The following is a 19,051-nucleotide window of genomic DNA, read 5'->3' on the forward strand; positions in this document are numbered from 1 at the left end:
TGACCCCTTGATGAAGGAAGATTTTGATGATGATCACACCCAGGAAGCGTTATCTCTGACGTCTCGAATGAGTCTTCGTGGTTTAGGGGAGAACATGCCAGAACTGGTAGACGCACGTCGACTGACCCGAATGATAGATCGAAAGAAAGTGAAGTCTATCGGTTTTATTGTAATTTGATCAAGACAAAAAGTTTTTCCCGACTCATGCAACACTTGGGTATATGAGATATGCAAAGAGACAATGCGGCCAAGAAAGCCGACACTTGCAAAACGCAGTCAATCCATCAATCTGTGTCTTCCTGAATTTGGGTGCGCAAACACTTTACGGTATCGCGCGTTTTCGGATCCACTCTCATGCACAGATTGAGACGATAGCTACAAATCATTCCAAGCAAACAGTTTGACACACACTTACTCAATTTTCCCCAATAAAAATTATACCAACTCGTATTTGTTTTAATTAGCAGGCTTTTTTTTCATGTTATTACTTTAACGTCACGGGTAGAGTGAGATTGCAGTACCCTCCCTGGGGGGTTGTTCCGCCAATGTTAAATTGTGAAAGCAAAATGTGTTTAGTTATAGGGTGCGTTCGTAAATTCGCGCCGAATACTGATGAATTTACAGTCTAACCAGTTCTGCTTGGGGGAGTAAATAGTCAAAGTGAGGTGTTCAATTCAACATAGGTTTACATTGTCAAAGCAAGTGAAATTGATAAACAAAAGGGAAATAAACAATAAAAAGTTAACAGTAAATAGTACACTCACACAAGTACCAAAATAATATGTCTATATACAGTGTTGTAATGATTGTGCAATAGTTAAAGTAAAACATGGAAAATAAATCAACATAAATATGGGTTGTCTTTACAATGGTGTTTGTTATTCACTGGTTGCCGTTTTCTTGTGGCAACAGGTCACACATCTTGCCGCTGTGATGGCACACTGGTATTTCACCCAATAGATATGGTAGTTATCAACATTTGATTTGTTTTTTCGAATTCTTTGTGGGTCTGTGTAATCTGAGGGAAATGTGTGTCTCTAATATGGTCATACATTTGGCAGGAGGTTAGGAAGTGCAGCTCAGTTTCCACCTCATTTTGTGGGCAGTGTGCACATAGCCTGTCTTCTCTTGAGAGCCACGTCTGCCTACGGCAATCTTTCTCAATAGCAAGGCTATGTTCACTGAGTCTGTACATAGCCAAAGCTTTCCTTGATTTTGGGTCAGTCACAGTGGTCATGTATTCTGCCACTGTGTACTCTCTGTTTAGGGCCAAATAGCATTGTAGTTTGCTCAATTTCTTTGTTAATTCTTTCCAGTGTCAAGTAATTATCTTTTTGTTTTTTCATGATTTGGTTGGGTCTAATTGTGTTTCTGTCCTGGGGCTCTGTGGGGTCTGTTTGTGTTTGCGAACAGAGCCCCAGGACCATCTTGCTTAGGGGACTCTTCTCCAGGTTCATCTCTCTGTAGGTGATGGCTTGTTATGGAAGGTTTGGGAATCACTTCCTTTTAGGTGGTTGTAGAATTTAACAGCTCTTTTCTGGATTTTGATCATTAGCGGGTATCGGCCTAATTCTTCTCTGCATGCATTATTTGGTGTTTTACGTTGTACATGAGAGGATATTTTTGCAGAATTATGCATGCAGTGTCTGAATTTGGTGTTTGTCCCATTTTGTTGATTATTGGTTGATGAGTAGACCCCAGACAATGAACGGCAATGGGTTCTATACTGCTCAAAAAAATAAAGGGAACACTTAAACAACACATCCTAGATCTGAATGAAAGAAATAATCTTATTAAATACTTTTTTCTTTACATAGTTGAATGTGCTGACAACAAAATCACACAAAAATAATCAATGGAAATCCAATTTATCAACCCATGGAGGTCTGGATTTGGAGTCACACTCAAAATTAAAGTGGAAAACCACACTACAGGCTGATCCAACTTTGATGTAATGTCCTTAAAACAAGTCAAAATGAGGCTCAGTAGTGTGTGTGGCCTCCACGTGCCTGTATGACCTCCCTACAACGCCTGGGCATGCTCCTGATGAGGTGGCGGATGGTCTCCTGAGGGATCTCCTCCCAGACCTGGACTAAAGCATCCGCCAACTCCTGGACAGTCTGTGGTGCAACGTGACGTTGGTGGATGGAGCGAGACATGATGTCCCAGAAGTGCTCAATTGGATTCAGGTCTGGGGAACGGGCGGGCCAGTCCATAGCATCAATGCCTTCCTCTTGCAGGAACTGCTGACACACTCCAGCCACATGAGGTCTAGCATTGTCTTGCATTAAGAGGAACCCAGGGCCAACCGCACCAGCATATGGTCTCACAAGGGGTCTGAGGATCTCATCTCGGTACCTAATGGCAGTCAGGCTACCTCTGGCGAGCACATGGAGGGCTGTGCGGCCCCCCAAAGAAATGCCACCCCACACCATGACTGACCCACCGCCAAACCGGTCATGCTGGAGGATGTTGCAGGCAGCAGAACGTTCTCCACGGCGTCTCCAGACTCTGTCACGTCTGTCATGTGCTCAGTGTGAACCTGCTTTCATCTGTGAAGAGCACAGGGCGCCAGTGGCGAATTTGCCAATCTTGGTGTTCTCTGGCAAATGCCAAACGTCCTGCATGGTGTTGGGCTGTAAGCACAACCCCCACCTGTGGACGTCGGGCCCTCATACCACCCTCATGGAGTCTGTTTCTGACCATTTGAGCAGACACATGCACATTTGTGGCCTGCTGGAGGTAATTTTGCAGGGCTCTGGCAGTGCTCCTCCTGCTCCTCCTTGCACAAAGGCGGAGGTAGCTTTCCTGCTGCTGGGTTGTTGCCCTCCTACGGCCTCCTCCACGTCTCCTGATGTACTGGCCTGTCTCCTGGTAGCGCCTCCATGCTCTGGACACTACGCTGACAGACACAGCAAACCTTCTTGCCACAGCTCGCATTGATGTGCCATACTGGATGAGCTGCACTACCTGAGCCACTTGTGTGGGTTGTAGACTCCGTCTCATGCTACCACTAGAGTGAAAGCACCACCAGCATTCAAAAGTGACCAAAACATCAGCCAGGAAGCATAGGAACTGAGAAGTGGTCTGTGGTCCCCACCTGCAGAACCACTCCTTTATTGGGGGTGTCTTGCTAATTGCCTATAATTTCCACCTGTTGTCTATTCCATTTGCACAACAGCATGTGAAATGTATTGTCAATCAGTGTTGCTTCCTAAGTGGACAGTTTGATTTCACATAAGTGTGATTGACTTGGAGTTACATTGTGTTGTTTAAGTGTTCCCTTTATTTTTTTGAGCAGTGTATAACTGATTCAAGTATTTTTAGCCGGATCCTAATTGGTATGTCAAATTTTATGTTCCTTTTGATGGCATAGAAGGCCCTTCTTGCCTTGTCTCTAAGATCTTTCACAGCTCTGTGGAAGTTACCTGTGGGGCTGATTGTTTAGGCCGAGGTATGTATAGTTTTTTGTTTGCTCTGGGGCAACGGTGTTTAGATGGAATTTCTATTTGTGGTCCTGGCAACTGGATCTTTTTTGGAACACCATAATCTATGTCTTACTGAGATTTACTGTCAGGGCCCTGGTCTGACAGAATCTGTGCAGAAGATCTAGGTGCTGCTGTAGTCCCTACTTGGTTGGGGACAGAAGCACCAAATCATCAGCAAACAGTAGACATTTGACTTCAGATTCTAGTAGGGTGAGTCTGGGTGCTGCAGACTGTTCTAGTGCCCTCTGCAATTTGTTTATATACACTACCGGTCAAAAATGTTTGAACACCTACTCATTCAAGGGTTTTTCTTTATTTTTTACTGTTTTCTACAATGTAGAATAATAGTGAAGACATCAAAACTATGAAATAACACATATGGAGTAATGTAGTAACCAAAACAGTGTAAAACAAATCAAAATATATTTTAGATTCTTCAAATAGCCACCCCTTGCCTTGATGACAGCTTTGCACACTCTTAGCATTCTCTCAATCAGCTTCACATGGAATGCTTTTCCAACAGAAGGACTTCCCACATATGCTGAGCACTTGTTGGCTTCTTTTCCTTCACTCTGCGGTCCGACTCATCTAAACCATCTCAATTTGGTTGAGGTCGGGGGATTGTTGAGGTCAGGTCATCTGATGTTGCACTCTATCACTCTCCTTCTTGGTAAAATAGCCCTTCCACAGTCTGGAGGTGTGTTGGGTTATTGGCCTGTTGAAAAACAAATTATAGTCCCACTAAGCCCAAACCAGATGGGATGTTGTATCACTGCAGAAGGCTGTGGTAGCCATGCTGGTTAAGTGTGCCTTGAATTCTAAATAAATCACAGGCCGTGTCACCAGCAAAGTACCCCCACTCCATAACACCTCCTACTCCATGCTTTATGGTGGGAAATACACATGCAGAGATATCCATTCACCCACACTGCATCTCACAAAGACACACTATCTTCTGTATATCCCTCTACCTTGTCACAACACAACTGATTGGCTCAAACACATTAACTTGTTATGGATAGGGGGCAGTATTTTCACGGCCGGATAAAAAACGTACCCAATTTAATCTGGTTATTACTCCTGCCCAGAAACTAGAATATGCATATAATTAGTAGCTTTGGATAGAAAACACTCCAAAGTTTCTAAAACTGTTTGAATGGTGTCTGTGCGTATAACAGAACTCAAATGGCAGGCCAAAACCTGAGAAGATTCTGTACAGGAAGTACCCTGTCTGACCATTTCTTGGCCTTCTTTGTCATCTCTATCCAAAACAAAGGATCTCTGCTGTAACGTGACATTTTCTAAGGCTCCCATAGGCTCTCAGAAGGCGCCAGAACGTTGAATGATGACTCTGCTGTCCCAGGCTGAAAAACAGTAGCGCATTTGGATAGTGGTCAATCTGAGAACAATGAGACGGGTGCGCGCGTGCACGAGACGACTCCATTTTCAACTTTGAGTCTTTGAACGAAAACAGGGTTTCCCGGTCGGAATATTATCGCTATTTTATGAGAAAAATCGCATACAAATTTATTTTAAACAGCGTTTGACATGCTTCGAAGTACGATAATGGAATATTTTGAAATTTTTTGTCACGATACGCGCCGGGCGCGTCACCCTTCATTACCCTTCGGATAGTGTCTTGAACGCACAAACAAAACGCCGCTATTTGGATATAACTATGGATTATTTGGAACCAAACCAACATTTGTTGTTGAAGTAGAAGTCCTGGGAGTGCATTCTGACGAAGAACAGCAAAGGTAATCCAATTTTTCTTATAGTAAATCTGAGTTTGGTGAGTACCAAACTTGGTGGGTGTCAATTTAGCTAGCCCGTGATGGCGAGCTATCTACTCAGAATATTGCAAAATGTGCTTTCACCGAAAAGCTATTTTAAAATCGGACACCGCGATTGCATAAAGGAGTTCTGTATCTATAATTCTTAAAATAATTGTTATGTTTTTTGTGAACGTTTATCGTGAGTAATTTAGTAAATTCACTGGAAGTGTTCGGTGGGAATGCTAGTTCTGAACGTCACATGCTAATGTAAAAAGCTGGTTTTTGATATAAATATGTACTTGATTGAACAAAACATGCATGTATTGTATAACATAATGTCCTAGGAGTGTCATCTGATGAAGATCATCAAAGGTTAGTGCTGCATTTAGCTGTGGTTTTGGTTTTTGTGACATTATATGCTAGCTTGAAAAATGGGTGTCTGATTATTTCTGGCTGGGTACTCTGCTGACATAATCTAATGTTTTGCTTTCGTTGTAAAGCCTTTTTGAAATCGGACAGTGTGGTTAGATTAACGAGAGTCTTGTCTTTAAAATGGTGTAAAATAGTCATATGTTTGAAAAATTGAAGTTTTCGGTTTTTCGAGGAGTTTGTATTTTGCGCCACGCCCTATCATTGGATATTGGAGTGGTGTTCCGCTAGCGGAACGTCTAGATGTAAGAGGTTAAGGAGGAAATAAATTCCACAAATATACTTTTAAGAAGGCACACCTGTTAATTTAAATGCATTCCAGGTGACTACCTCATGAAGCTGGTTTAGAGAATGCCAAGAGTGTGCAAAGCTGTCATCAAGGCAAAGGGTGGCTATTTGTAGAATCTCAAATATAAAATATATTTTGATTTGCTTAACACTTTTTTGGTTACTACATGATTCCATATCTGTTATTTCATTGTTTTGATGTCTTCGCTATTATTCCACAATGTAGAACATTTTAAAAATAAAGAAAAACCTTGAATGAGTAGGTGTTCTAAAACTTTTGACCGGTAGTGTATATGTTGAAGAGGGTGGTGCTTAAGCTGCAGCCCTGTCTCACTCCACGGCCCTGTGAAAGACATCTGTGTGTTTTTGCCAATTTTAACCTTACACTTGTTGTTTGTGTACATGGATTTCATAATGTCATATGTTTTTCCCCAACACCACATTTCACCAATTTGAATAGCAGACCCTCATGCCAAATTGAGTCAAAAGCTTTTTTGAAGTCAACAAAGCATGAGAAGAGTTTGCCTTTGTTTTGTTTGTTTGTCAATTAGGGTGTGCAGTGTGAATATGTGGTCTGTTGTACGGTAATTTGGTAAAAATCCAATTTGACATTTGCTCAGTACAGCACTGAGGAAATGTACACGTCTGCTGTTAATGATAATGCAGAGGATTTTCCCAAGGTTGCTGTTGACGCATATCCCACGGAAATTATTGGGGACAAATTTGTCTTCACTTTTGTGGATTGGGGTTATCAGTCCTTGGTTCCAAATTTTAGGGAAGATGCCAGAGTTGAGGATGATGTTAAAGAGTTTAAGTATAGCCAATTGGAATTTGTGGTCTGTATATTTTATCATTTTATGTAGGACACTACAGGCCTTTATATGTATCAACACCACAGGCCTTTTTGGGTTGGAGGGTTTGTATTTTGTCCTGTAGTTCATTCAATGTAATTGGAGAATCTATTTAGACAACACAAAGAGGGTTTAGACAACACAAAGAGTTATCTAAACCCCTTCTCCAATCTTTTTGGCTCTATAACAAAAAACAAACAGCGAAAACTTTACAAATCTTAGAATCAGCTATTAAAGACTGTGTGTTCCAATTTTCCCAAAGTGGTTAGATTTTTCTGCTTTTAAATGCTAGTAAAACTAAATGCATGCTCTTCAACCGATTGCTGCCCGCACCCACCCGCTCGACTAGTATCACTACTCTGAACGGTTCTGACCTAGAAGATGTGGACAACTACAAATACCTAGGTGTCTGGTTAGACTGTAAACTCTCCTTCCAGACTCACATTAAGCATCTCCAATCCAAATTAAATCTAGAATCGGCTTCCTATTTCGCAACAAAGCCTCCTTCACTCATGCTGCCAAACATACCCTCATAAAACTGACTATCCTACCGATCCTTGACTTTGGCGATGTCATTTACAAAATAGCCTCCAACACTCTACTCAGCAAACTGGATGTAGTCTATCACAGTGCCATCCGTTTTGTCACCAAAGCCCCATATACTACCCACCACTGCGACCTGTATGCTCTCGTTTGCTGGCCCTCGCTACATAGTCGTCGCCAAACCCACTAGCTCCAGGTCATCTATAAGTCTTTGCTAGGTAAAGCCCTGCCTTATCTCAGTTCACGGGTCACCATAGCAACACCCACCCATAGGACGCGCTCCAGCAGGTATATTTCACTGGTCATCCCCAAAGCCAACAGCCCCTTTGGCCCCTTTCCTTCCAGTTCTCTGCTGCCAATGACTGGAACAAACTGCAAAAATCACTGAAGCTGGAGACATATCTCCCTCTCTAATTTTAAGCATCAGCTGTCAGAGCAGCTTACCGATCACTGTACCTGTACACAGCCAATCTGTAAATACCACACCCAACTACCTCATCCCCATATTGTTATTTATCTTTTTGCTCTTTTGCACCCCAGTATCTCTACTTGCACATCATCATTTGCACATCTATCGTTCCAGTGTTAATGCTAAATTGTAATTATTTCGCCTCTATGGCCTATTTATTGCCTACCTCCCTAATCTTCTACATTTGCACACACTGTACATATATTATTCTATTGTGTTGACTGTACGTTTGTTTGTGTAACTGTGTTGTTTTTGTCGCACTGCTTTGCTTTATCTTCGCCAGGTAGCAGTTGTAAATGAGAACTTGTTCTCAACTGGCCTACCTGGTTAAAAAAAGGTGAAATAATATATATATATATATTTTTTAGTCTATGGATTCTTCAATTACATTAAGCTGATTTCTGACGTGATGCTCCTTTTTCCGTAGCGTAACTATGTATTCTTTTAGTGATTCACCATAGTGAAGGCATAGACTCAGGTTTTCTGGGTCTTTATGTTTTTGGCTGGATAGGCTTCTCAATTTCTTTCTTCGGTTTTGGCTTCCTTCATCAAACCATTTGTCATTGTTGTTATTTTTTTAGGTTCTCTGCTTGAAATTGTTTGATTTGATAGGGAAGCTCAGAGGTCAAATATACTGTTTAGGCTTTCTACTGTTCTCTCATTTATGTCTGGAAGTAGCTAGCAAGCTAGCCAACATTAGCCATTTAGCTTGGTTGCTTGACTGCCGTTGTGAGGTTAGAATGCTCGGATCAACCCTACTCCTCGGCTAGAATGTCCAGTATGCGCTCTGAATGCTCCGAGAGCGAAACACTCTGAATTTACCAAAGGACAATCTGACATTTACATTTACATTTTAGTAATTTAGCAGACGCTCTTATCCAGAGCGACTTACAGTATTACTGACAATGTTCTGAATTTACGAACACCCTGAGCGCACCCTGGCACTCCAGATAGAATTTAGGAACACACCCATAGTCATGATATACACAATGCACTATAGACACACACACACAAACAAACAGCTTCACAGCAATATCTAAGTGTGCTTGATATTTTTCTCTTTGTATTTCATTAAAAAAAGTGTAAAATAAATACAAATGGTTAAATAACTACATTGTAACGGTTGTCGTCGGGAACGGAGGACCAAAACGCAGCAGGAATGTGGATGCTCATCTTGTATTTATTTTAAATCAAGATAACACCAAAATAACTAAACGAAGAACTCACGAACAACAAAAACAGTCTTGTCATGCTCACTCACACACAAAACAAGAAACAATCTCCCACAAACACTAAACCAAACACATACCCATATATAGGACTCCCAATCAGAGGCAACGAGAAAACACCTGCCTCCAATTGAGAGTCCAACCCCAATAAACCAGACATAGAAATACAAAAAACCAGAGACCACATAGAAATACAAACACAGAACATTACCCAAAAACCCGGAAATAATAAATCAAACGCCCTACTAAATAAACCACCACCCCGAACCACATAAAGCAAATACCCTCTGCCACGTCCTGACCAAACTATAATAACAAATAACCCTTATACTGGTCAGGACGTGACATACATTTACTTGGTCCCCCACATTCTTTATCATTTGTTTATGTTGTTATATTACAGTGAACTTTGATGACCCCAATGTAATAAAATAAAAAACTTTAAAAATGGCTGGTAGAATTTCTTTTTAACGTGTGCCACAAGTAGATCATTGATCCAGTGTGATGACCATTGCATACCATACGATGCCCATATTATGCCAGCATTTTAACATGGTGTAAAATAATTGGTTATTCTATATTACAGCGAACTTTGAGGGTTTTCACAATGGCTGGTAAACATATTTTGAGGTGTTGACTAGTAGATCATAAGATGCCTATTTTATGCCAGTTTAAAGATGTTTTGTGGTGTGTGCTACTAGTAGATAAATAATCCATTGTCATCAACATTGCAAAGCATAACATATGCCAGCTCTAAAATGGAGAAAATACTTGTTTTTGTCCTATTATAGTTTACTTTGAGGGATTCTAATTAAATGTGTCCACTGTTGCAATTGAACTGGATGATTAAAGATGTTGTTTAAACTTAAATCTATTGTCACCGTCTCAGCTCACACTTCCCTTCACCGAATGAAACCAGTTTGATGTTTATGCTTTTATTCAAGATAACACAAAACCTTTTGTTTGCAATAGTTTGAAGAGAAATCTTGATTACACCGAGACCGATTCCAAAATTAAACTTCAATTATAATGTCTAATTATAATTTTATTATATGTTTCATATTGATGTACACACCACATATCAGTCATGCAACTACATCAAGTGTATAAAGTGCATAACACATCCCCAAAGTGCAGTGAGCGTATACGTGCCCATCCCAAAAGAATGTTAACATCAATATAATATATTATATGGCCTATTACGTAGTCACACACCCAGTGCACTTGACTTGGGCAATATAAGATATGCTCAGTTCCAAATCAAACCCGTCTGTAGATAGTCACCTACTCCAACACCCTCCACTTTCAAGGATAACAGCACAGCCTTTTTATAAAATCTTTTATGAGCTTGGAGAACACATTAGGAGCAATCTTAGACTATTCCTCCATACAGGATCTTTCCAGATCTTTGATATCCTTTGTCTGCACTTATGGAATACCCTCTTCAAGTCATATCAAATGTTATTGGTCACATACACATGTTTAGCAGATGTTATTGCGGGTGTAGCGAAATGTTTGTGTTCCTTGCTCCAACAGTGCAGTAATATCTAACAATTCACATCAATACACACAAATCTAAAAGTAAAATAATGAAATTAAGAAATATATAAATATTAGGACGAGCAATGTCGGAGTGGCATTAACTAAAATACAGTAGAACTGAATACAGTATATACATATGAGATGAGAAAAGCAGTATGTAAACATTCTTAAAGTGACTAGTGTTCCATTATTTAAGTAACCAGTGATTCCCTGTCTATGTATATAGGGCAGCAGCCTCGACGGTGCAGGGTTGAGTAACCGGGTGGTAGCCGGCTAGTGATGTCTATTGAACAGTCTAATGGCCTTGAGATAGTTGTTTCAGTCTCTCGGTCCCAGCTTTGATGCACCTGTACTGACCTCGCCTCCACAGCAAATTTGAAAGTGTTAATTTAACACCATGCGTGTTTGTTTTAACATTCGTCCAGGTCCACTCAGTGTTAACACTTTTTGTGGTGTTAATAGTGAAACACTCTCGAGTGTTAAGATATGGTGTTGCTGTTCAAATGACCCATCTGTGTTTTTTCAACACCCTCAGTATTAAGCAGCAACACCTTTCAGTGTTGAGGATCAGCTCTAGAGAATGCATCCTGTAGTTGAATTGACACAATGAAGTGCTAAATATTCACACTAGGAAATAACATTTTTTTTGTATGGTTCTCACTCACTCATAATCAAGCCTGCAAGTTGTAGGTGAGTTAAACAGAAGCAATAAAGGATTCGTTACAAGAGTAGTGACTCTGCTTTGTTTCATTTATTTAGGCCACAAAGAGAGGGTGCATCAGAATATAATCAGTGCATCACAGGCACATAAAAATGAAATCAGTGCATCACAGGGGCATCACAGTGAAAACAGTGCATCACAGGCACATCACAATGAAATCAGTGCATCACAGGGGCATCACAGTGAAATCAGTGCATCACAGGCACATAAAAATGAAATCAGTGCATCACAAGCGCATCAGTACATGTACTATATGAGAGCAAGAGTATTTGCAGAGTTGCTATTTAACACAAGTGGAAGTTCTCCTAAGACTAGGTATGCAATTTTCTTTACAAATTTACCAATAATCTGACTATTACTCAATCATGTCAAACAAAGGAACATAAAGGCTCTCATCAGCACTTTGAAGGACAAAAGGCTTATACAATTTCAGATCATCAACTTTGTCATCAAAACCATCAAACACAGTGAATGCATGGTAATGTTCACTGAAATTATCAGTATGCACCCTGTCCAGCAATAAGTGTACAATATTGTCAACAATAATGATCTTAGTTATTTTACACAAGACTGGCATTTCATGCTCCATCTTATTGCAAACTAACAGTCCCTCTCTGTACTCCATGCCATCCATCTTAACTCAGCTGGTAGAGTAAATGGCTTTCTGCATAGTGACCTGAAGTGACGCTGTCAACTCCTCACCACCAGTAAAATCCCTCAGGGAAAATGCTTTCATCGGTCCATTCTCCATATGTCGCAATGGTGATGTCTCCCAGTGATGACCTATAGCAAATTGGTTTTTTTGGCAAGGGACTTAGTAATGTTCTTGAAGTTTTTGAGGGTGTTCTAAAGAGTTTGTGCTTTGCCTCAAACCTCATATGTAATAAAGGACTGCTTTGTCTTATGCATGCTGGGTAATGTATCATAAAGTGATGTGTGGGTATTACGTTATGTGGGTACAACTGTTTGAAAAGTGTGTGATGTTCAGTTATCAAATGCTTCAAATACTGTCATGCCCTGGCTAAGAAAAGTTAAAAAAAAAAAAGATTATTGCAGTAAGATGAGCAGCAAATTCAAGTTCTAATTTCCTGGTGGAACAACATGTCCCAAAATCAAGGGAACGTTCCTCACAAGACAGAGTTTGAAAATAATTAAGTGCTATGCTATTTCCACTGTTCTCTAGGTTGACTTTAGTTGAATGGTTTTTGCGTTCCATGTACCCATAGTCAAATGAGTAGATTCTAGAGAGAAGTGCACGTTTCTAAAGAGCATTTTCAGAGACATATTCAAACAACAATTTTAACTCAAACTGAGCCACCCCTACAAGAATGTCATGCATTATGTCCAACGAAAAATGACTACAAACATGGAAGTGCTGCAAACTGTTCAGTTTAGGGTCTGACTGCAACTGATTCAAATGCATTTCAAATTGATCTTTACCACACAAAGGTCATCCTCACTGTAAACTGTCTGAGCATTAGACTTTTCTATGAAACAGAACCGGCAAGCATCCCCAAATTGTCTCCAGTTATTTGGCAGATAGAGTTTATGTCACTTATCAGTTGAAAGTCATTTACACCATCACTCCAATTTAACATCATTAACCAAGGGCTCTAGAATGGCATAAAATACATATATCTTTAGATCTTGATAATGAAATAATGAAAATAAATTAATATTCATCACAGCAGAGTTAAACTTGGGTGGCAGATTCCCGAGGACAAAATAAATGGCGCCTATCTTGTGAACACCACGCTTGGATCCAAGCAGGTTGGCAGTTTCAAAGTCATCATAGTACAAAATAATGTCAAGGTTTTGAGAACAAGGGATGAGTCTTAAAGTAACTTCCAACACAAAAGTCATATGTGTCTTCCACAGATCTATCCCTAGGTGCATTTTCCAATAACTTACAGATTTCAGAATTGTCGACACATGAACGGCAATATTTCCAGTATAGGAATACAAAAGTATCTTTCACTGGGACTTCATACATGCCTGTTTGTTTATTTCGCCTGCTATCATATCTAACTCCCAACACTACTTCTACTGGCTCCACAACATCTCTTGGTTTCTGTGTTAAAACTGGCAAATGGGTTTTGAAGTTCTCAAAACTATCCTTTACAGCAGATGAAGAGGGGTTATCCATAGGCATAACTGACAGAACATCTTGTTTAATTTGGGAGTGCAGCCCAGTAGTAAGCTCTTCTAAATCACAAACTACTGTTGACACAACACTATTTGCAACACCACTAGCTTGCAACTTGGCAATGAAGGAGGCACACATATCTTTATCAAGACTGTCCATTCTTCTCAAAACAATCACTGAGTGTTATCATGTGGGACACCAATGTTGCCACCCATTTGTGGAGCTTCTGACTGGACTGGAGAATCAGCAACATGAGAGGGCACTTTTAAGATGAATGCATCAACTACTTTACCAATATCCTTATGAATACTATTCAAATGTTTTCTGAAACCGGAGTATGTTGAAAACTGCCATCTACAACCATCTTGAGCACTGACCAATCTAAACTTGGTGGAGGGATAGAAACTATGCTCATTTCTCAAATTATATGTCAATGACTGGCTGTTTCTGTGCAACGCTTGACAACAACAGCACCTTAACATACATTTATCTAGTTAAGAAGTTTTGTCCTCAACTCTATCACGCTAGGGACCTCTCTTGTTTTGTCTACATCAATGTTGTAGATGGTTGTCTGCACAAATGTGTAGAAGTTGACAAGAGTATCGTCATACTTCAGGTTAAAGACAAAGTGGGCTTTGAACAGTTCATCAAACGCACACAGACCACTAGTTGCCTGGCAGGGAACAAGCCTCTTGTCCACCATGATGTAGTAGTTGTCAATCTTGCTCTGTCTTCTTCCAACGGCAAGGAGGTATGGCTGTCGACCATGGCTCCCATCAAGATGGTCTTCGATGCTGCAGCATGACTGTAACACACAAAGGGTCTTTTTAAGTCACTCTCCACGTGTTAAGACAATAAAGAGACAACTCAAAAAAAGAAATTACACAACAATTACTGTATCATCTTACCTTATGAAAGTGCACTAGTCTGCCCACAGCATCACTGGCACTAATCTTGGTCCTCTTCCATCCTGCTGGTGGTGGGAAGAGATGAAGCAGCAGCAGGGAGGACATATCATTGTCCCAGTCTGAGAGCAAGAAAAGGCAAACACCCGAAATCACATAAAACAATATCGCTGAGTTTGAAACATTGCACTACCCACGAGAGAATCCACTTACTGGTTTCGCTGTCATTTTCTGGCAGTTTTTCTGCAGACTTCAGGAGGCAACGTTAATTGGTGGTCGTAGTCAGGGATTTTGCCAGTTTGATGACTTTAGGCTTCAATACAGTGTCCCCCTTTTCAAGGAGCTTAGAGGATGTTTCATTGTCGAACATCAGCAAAAAAATCCTGATTCACCTAAAACAAAGTGGATCAACTCAACTTCATGACCAACACAAAATGATGTTCTCAATCAGACAACTAGCCTGTAGTTCTAATTCCAAGACATACTACATCACTCACCAATCCTTTGATGTCCAGAAACCTGGGAAAGACTGAGGACATCTGTGCTTCTGTCTGGACTATAACCTTGCTCCTGACGATACTGGAAGACCTCCGTCTTCTGATAGATTTGATTTTCATCGGCAGAGTGGACAAGGAATGATATATGAATATACAGTGCCTTGCGAAAGTATTCGGCCCCCTTGAACTTTTCGACCTTTTGCCACATTTCAGGCTTCAAACATAAAGATATAAAACTGTAATTTTTTGTGAAGAATCAACAACAAGTGGGACACAATCATGAAGTGGAACGAAATTTATTGGATATTTCAAACTTTTTTAACAAATAAAAAACTGAAAAATTGGGCGTGCAAAATTATTCAGCCCCTTTACTTTCAGTGCAGCAAACTCTCTCCAGAAGTTCAGTGAGGATCTCTGAATGATCCAATGTTGACCTAAATGACTAATGATGATAAATAGAATCCACCTGTGTGTAATAAAGTCTCCATATAAATGCACCTGCTCTGTGATAGTCTCAGAGGTCTGTTTAAAGCGCAGAGAGCATCATGAAGAACAAGGAACACACCAGGCAGGTCCGAGATACTGTTGTCGAGAAGTTTAATGCCGGATTTGGATACAAAAAGATTTCCCAAGCTTTAAACATCCAAAGGAGCACTGTGCAAGCGATAATATTGAAATGGAAGGAGTATCAGACCACTGCAAATCTATGAAGACCCGGCCGTCCCTCTAAACTTTCAGCTCATACAAGGAGAAGACTGATCAGAGATGCAGCCAAGAGGCCCATGATCACTCTGGATGAACTGCAGAGATCTACAGCTGAGGTGGGAGACTCTGTCCATAGGACAACAATCAGTCGTATACTGCACAAATCTGGCCTTTATGGAAGAGTGGCAAGAAGAAAGCCATTTCTTAAAGATATCCATAAAAAGTGTTGTTTAAAGTTTGCCACTAGCCACCTGGGAGACACACCAAACATGTGGAAGAAGGTGCTCTGGTCAGATGAAACCAAAATCGACCTTTTTGGCAACAATGCAAAACGTTATGTTTGGCGTGAAAGCAACACAGCTCATCACCCTGAACACACCATCCCCACTGTCAAACATGGTGGCAGCATCATGGTTTGGGCCTGCTTTTCTTCAGCAGGGGCAGGGAAGATGGTTAAAATTGATGGGAAGATGGATGGAGCCAAATACAGGACCATTCTGGAAGAAAACCTGATGGAGTCTGCAAAAGACCTGAGACTGTGACGGAGATTTGTCTTCCAACAAGACAATGATCCAAAACATAAAGCAAAATCTACAATGGAATGGTTCACAAATAAACATATCCAGGTGTTAGAATGGCCAAGTCAAAGTCCAGACCTGAATCCAATCCTAGAATCTGTGGAAAGAATTGAAAACTGCTGTTCACAAACGCTCTCCATCCAACCTCACTGTGCTCCAGCTGTTTTGCAAGGAGGAAAGGGCAAAAATTTCTCTCGAAGTGCAAAACTGATAGAGACATACCCCAAGCGACTTACAGCTGTAATCGCAGCAAAAGGTGGCGCTACAAAGTATTAACTTAAGGGGGCTGAATAATTTTGCACGGCCAATTTTTCCGTTTTTTTATTTGTTAAAAAAATTTGAAATATCCAATAAATTTCGTTACACTTCATGATTGTGTCCCACTTGTTGTTGATTCTTCACAAAAAAGTACAGTTTTATATCTTTATGTTTGAAGCCTGAAATGTGGCAAAAGGTCGAAAAGTTCAAGGGGGCCAAATACTTTCGCAAAGCACTGTATATGTGAACATCCTTATCTCAGCTCACCGGTCACCATAGCAGCACCCACCCGTAGCACACGCTCCAGCAGGTATATCTCACTAGTCACCCCAAAAGCCAATTCTTCCTTTGGCTGCCTTTCCTTCCAGTTCTCTGCTGCCAATGACTGGAACGAACTGCAAAAATCACTAAAGCTGGAGACTCATATTTCCCTCACTAGCTTTAAGCACCAGCTGTCAGAACAGATCACTGCACCTGTACATAGCCCATCTGTAAATAGCCCATCTGTAAATAGCCCATCCAACTACCTCATCCCCATACTGTTATTTATTTATCTTTCTCCTTTGCACCCCAGTATCTCTACTTGCACATTCATCTTGGGCACATCAATCACTCCAGTGTTTAATTGGTATATTGTAATTACTTTGCCACAATGGCCTATTTATTGCCTTATCTTACCTCATTTGCACACACTGTATATAGACTTTTCTACTGTATTATTGACTGTATGTTTGTTTATTCCATGTGTAACTCTGTGTTGTTGTATGTGTCGAACTGCTTTGCTTTATTCTTGGCCAGGTCGCAGTTGTAAATGAGAACTTGTTCTCAAGTAGCCTACCTGGTTAAATAAAGGTGAAAAAAAATATTTAAAAAATAGCAAGCATCACCAACAAGCTGGTGGTCCAGGACAGTCTTCCGCCTATGGGTTGGGCCTCCCGACTGGGGTGAAATACTCTTCTTGATGGGTCGAAGTGAGATCTTCCTTGATACCGTCTTCAGCCGATAGGCAAAGGATATCTGAATTGTGTCAGGAACATAGAAGTGTTCCTTAGATGTGGGAAAAGGTGACCAACATGGTAGTCAAATTGTTATTTTTAGACTTGATTCTATGACTGTTTGATGCCCCTTTCAGTCCACAGAACATGTGTCAACATATTAAAGCAAGCATGCTCTACCTACCGGCACTTACATAGCCTTTGGGGAGAAAAGGATCTCTCAATGAAGGGAAAGGGGTCATAATTCCAAGAGCATAACGTTCTCTCTGTTGACGAGTGGGAAGCCTCCTTCTCAAAAACAGTAAAGCATACACACGCCAAATATGTTTAAGCAAAGTCTTGTTGATGAAGGTACTGTATCTTTCTAGTCTCATTATGAGGCCAAATAACATTAATTTATAATTTGATTGTTTTGATCCACTGTTTGTGTCTAGATTGGCTAATGAGAAGCTTACCCACGCATCTCTTTCATTAGAGTTTTATATTTTTAATTGAACCTTTATTTAACTTGGCAAGTCAGTTAAGAACAAATTCTTATTTACAATGACGGCCTACTCCGGTCAAACCCGGACGACACTGGGCCAATTGTGCGCCACCCTATGGGACTCCCAATCACGGCCGAATGTGATAAAGCCTGGATGTGGCTGACTAAAATGGCAATCATCTCTCCTGGTTCTGTGGTCCAATGTTTTGGTTGTCTGGTACTCTTCTAATACGTCTTGCCCACCAGGTCTACTACTCAGGGCATCTCGGACCATCTATTAAGACGAGATAAAAGTTTAACAATTTAGGGTTGTAGGCAGCTGTAGCGTCTGCTGCCTCAATATACCCGTGATATCAAATACATTTTTGATAAGGCGCGAGAATTAAATAAACGGTTTGGTATAATTGTTTATGTGGAAGATTGAGTAAGTGTGTGTCACACTGTTTGCTTGGAATGATTTCTAGCTATCCCTACCTGGGCATCCAACTCATTTTCCCTACCAGAAAACACGAACAAACGTAAATTGTGTTGTATTTGCGCACCCAAATTCAGGAGGACACGGACGTGGGGATGGCTTGACTTTTGTGAGTGTCGGCTCACTTAACGTCAGTCTGCGAGACCGTACGTACAGAAGCCGCTACATTGTTACAATTTAAAAAAAAGTTGTCACACGTTTGTCGAAGGAATAAATGTCGTAATTGAAGAGTCAGATAAAGCACGTTGCTGTAATTGTGATGCGTATGACGTTCCGGAGTTCCCGCAGTAGCTAGGATCAGGGCTATCCAGGCAGTGAACATAGCTGAATGAACGAGTGGAGACGAGATGGTAGTGGATGCCCCACAGGAGAAACACTAACAGTGAAGAAGGTGGACTTTGTTGCATTCATTGCGCACGAGATAAATTGCACAAGACAAACTTATAAAACATCTAAGATGCTAGACATAGTTGTATAGACGGCAAAAATACTTATGTATCTCCAGGACTTAAGTTGACATGTTAGTGGGAATACTTAATAAATAGGTTCACCCCTCCCAGGTTCATGAGCAGGGATTTGAATAGTCATTTGAATCCGACTGAAGGAGTACATGTTTTGGGGGGGTTTACTTTTGAATATAAGAAATATTGTTTCGCCCTTCCCTTCTCCCTAT

General features: G+C 40.7%; 1 pseudogene; it reads right to left on the reverse strand.

Moving 5' to 3' along the window:
• Nucleotides 1-11,426: 11,426 nt before the first annotated feature.
• On the reverse strand, nucleotides 11,427-18,450 carry LOC106563323 (uncharacterized; annotated as a pseudogene).
• Nucleotides 18,451-19,051: the final 601 nt, after the last annotated feature.

Source organism: Salmo salar, chromosome 01 (assembly GCF_965601325.2).
Source record: "Salmo salar chromosome 01, fSalSal1, whole genome shotgun sequence".
NCBI classification, from domain to species: Eukaryota; Metazoa; Chordata; class Actinopteri; order Salmoniformes; family Salmonidae; genus Salmo; species Salmo salar.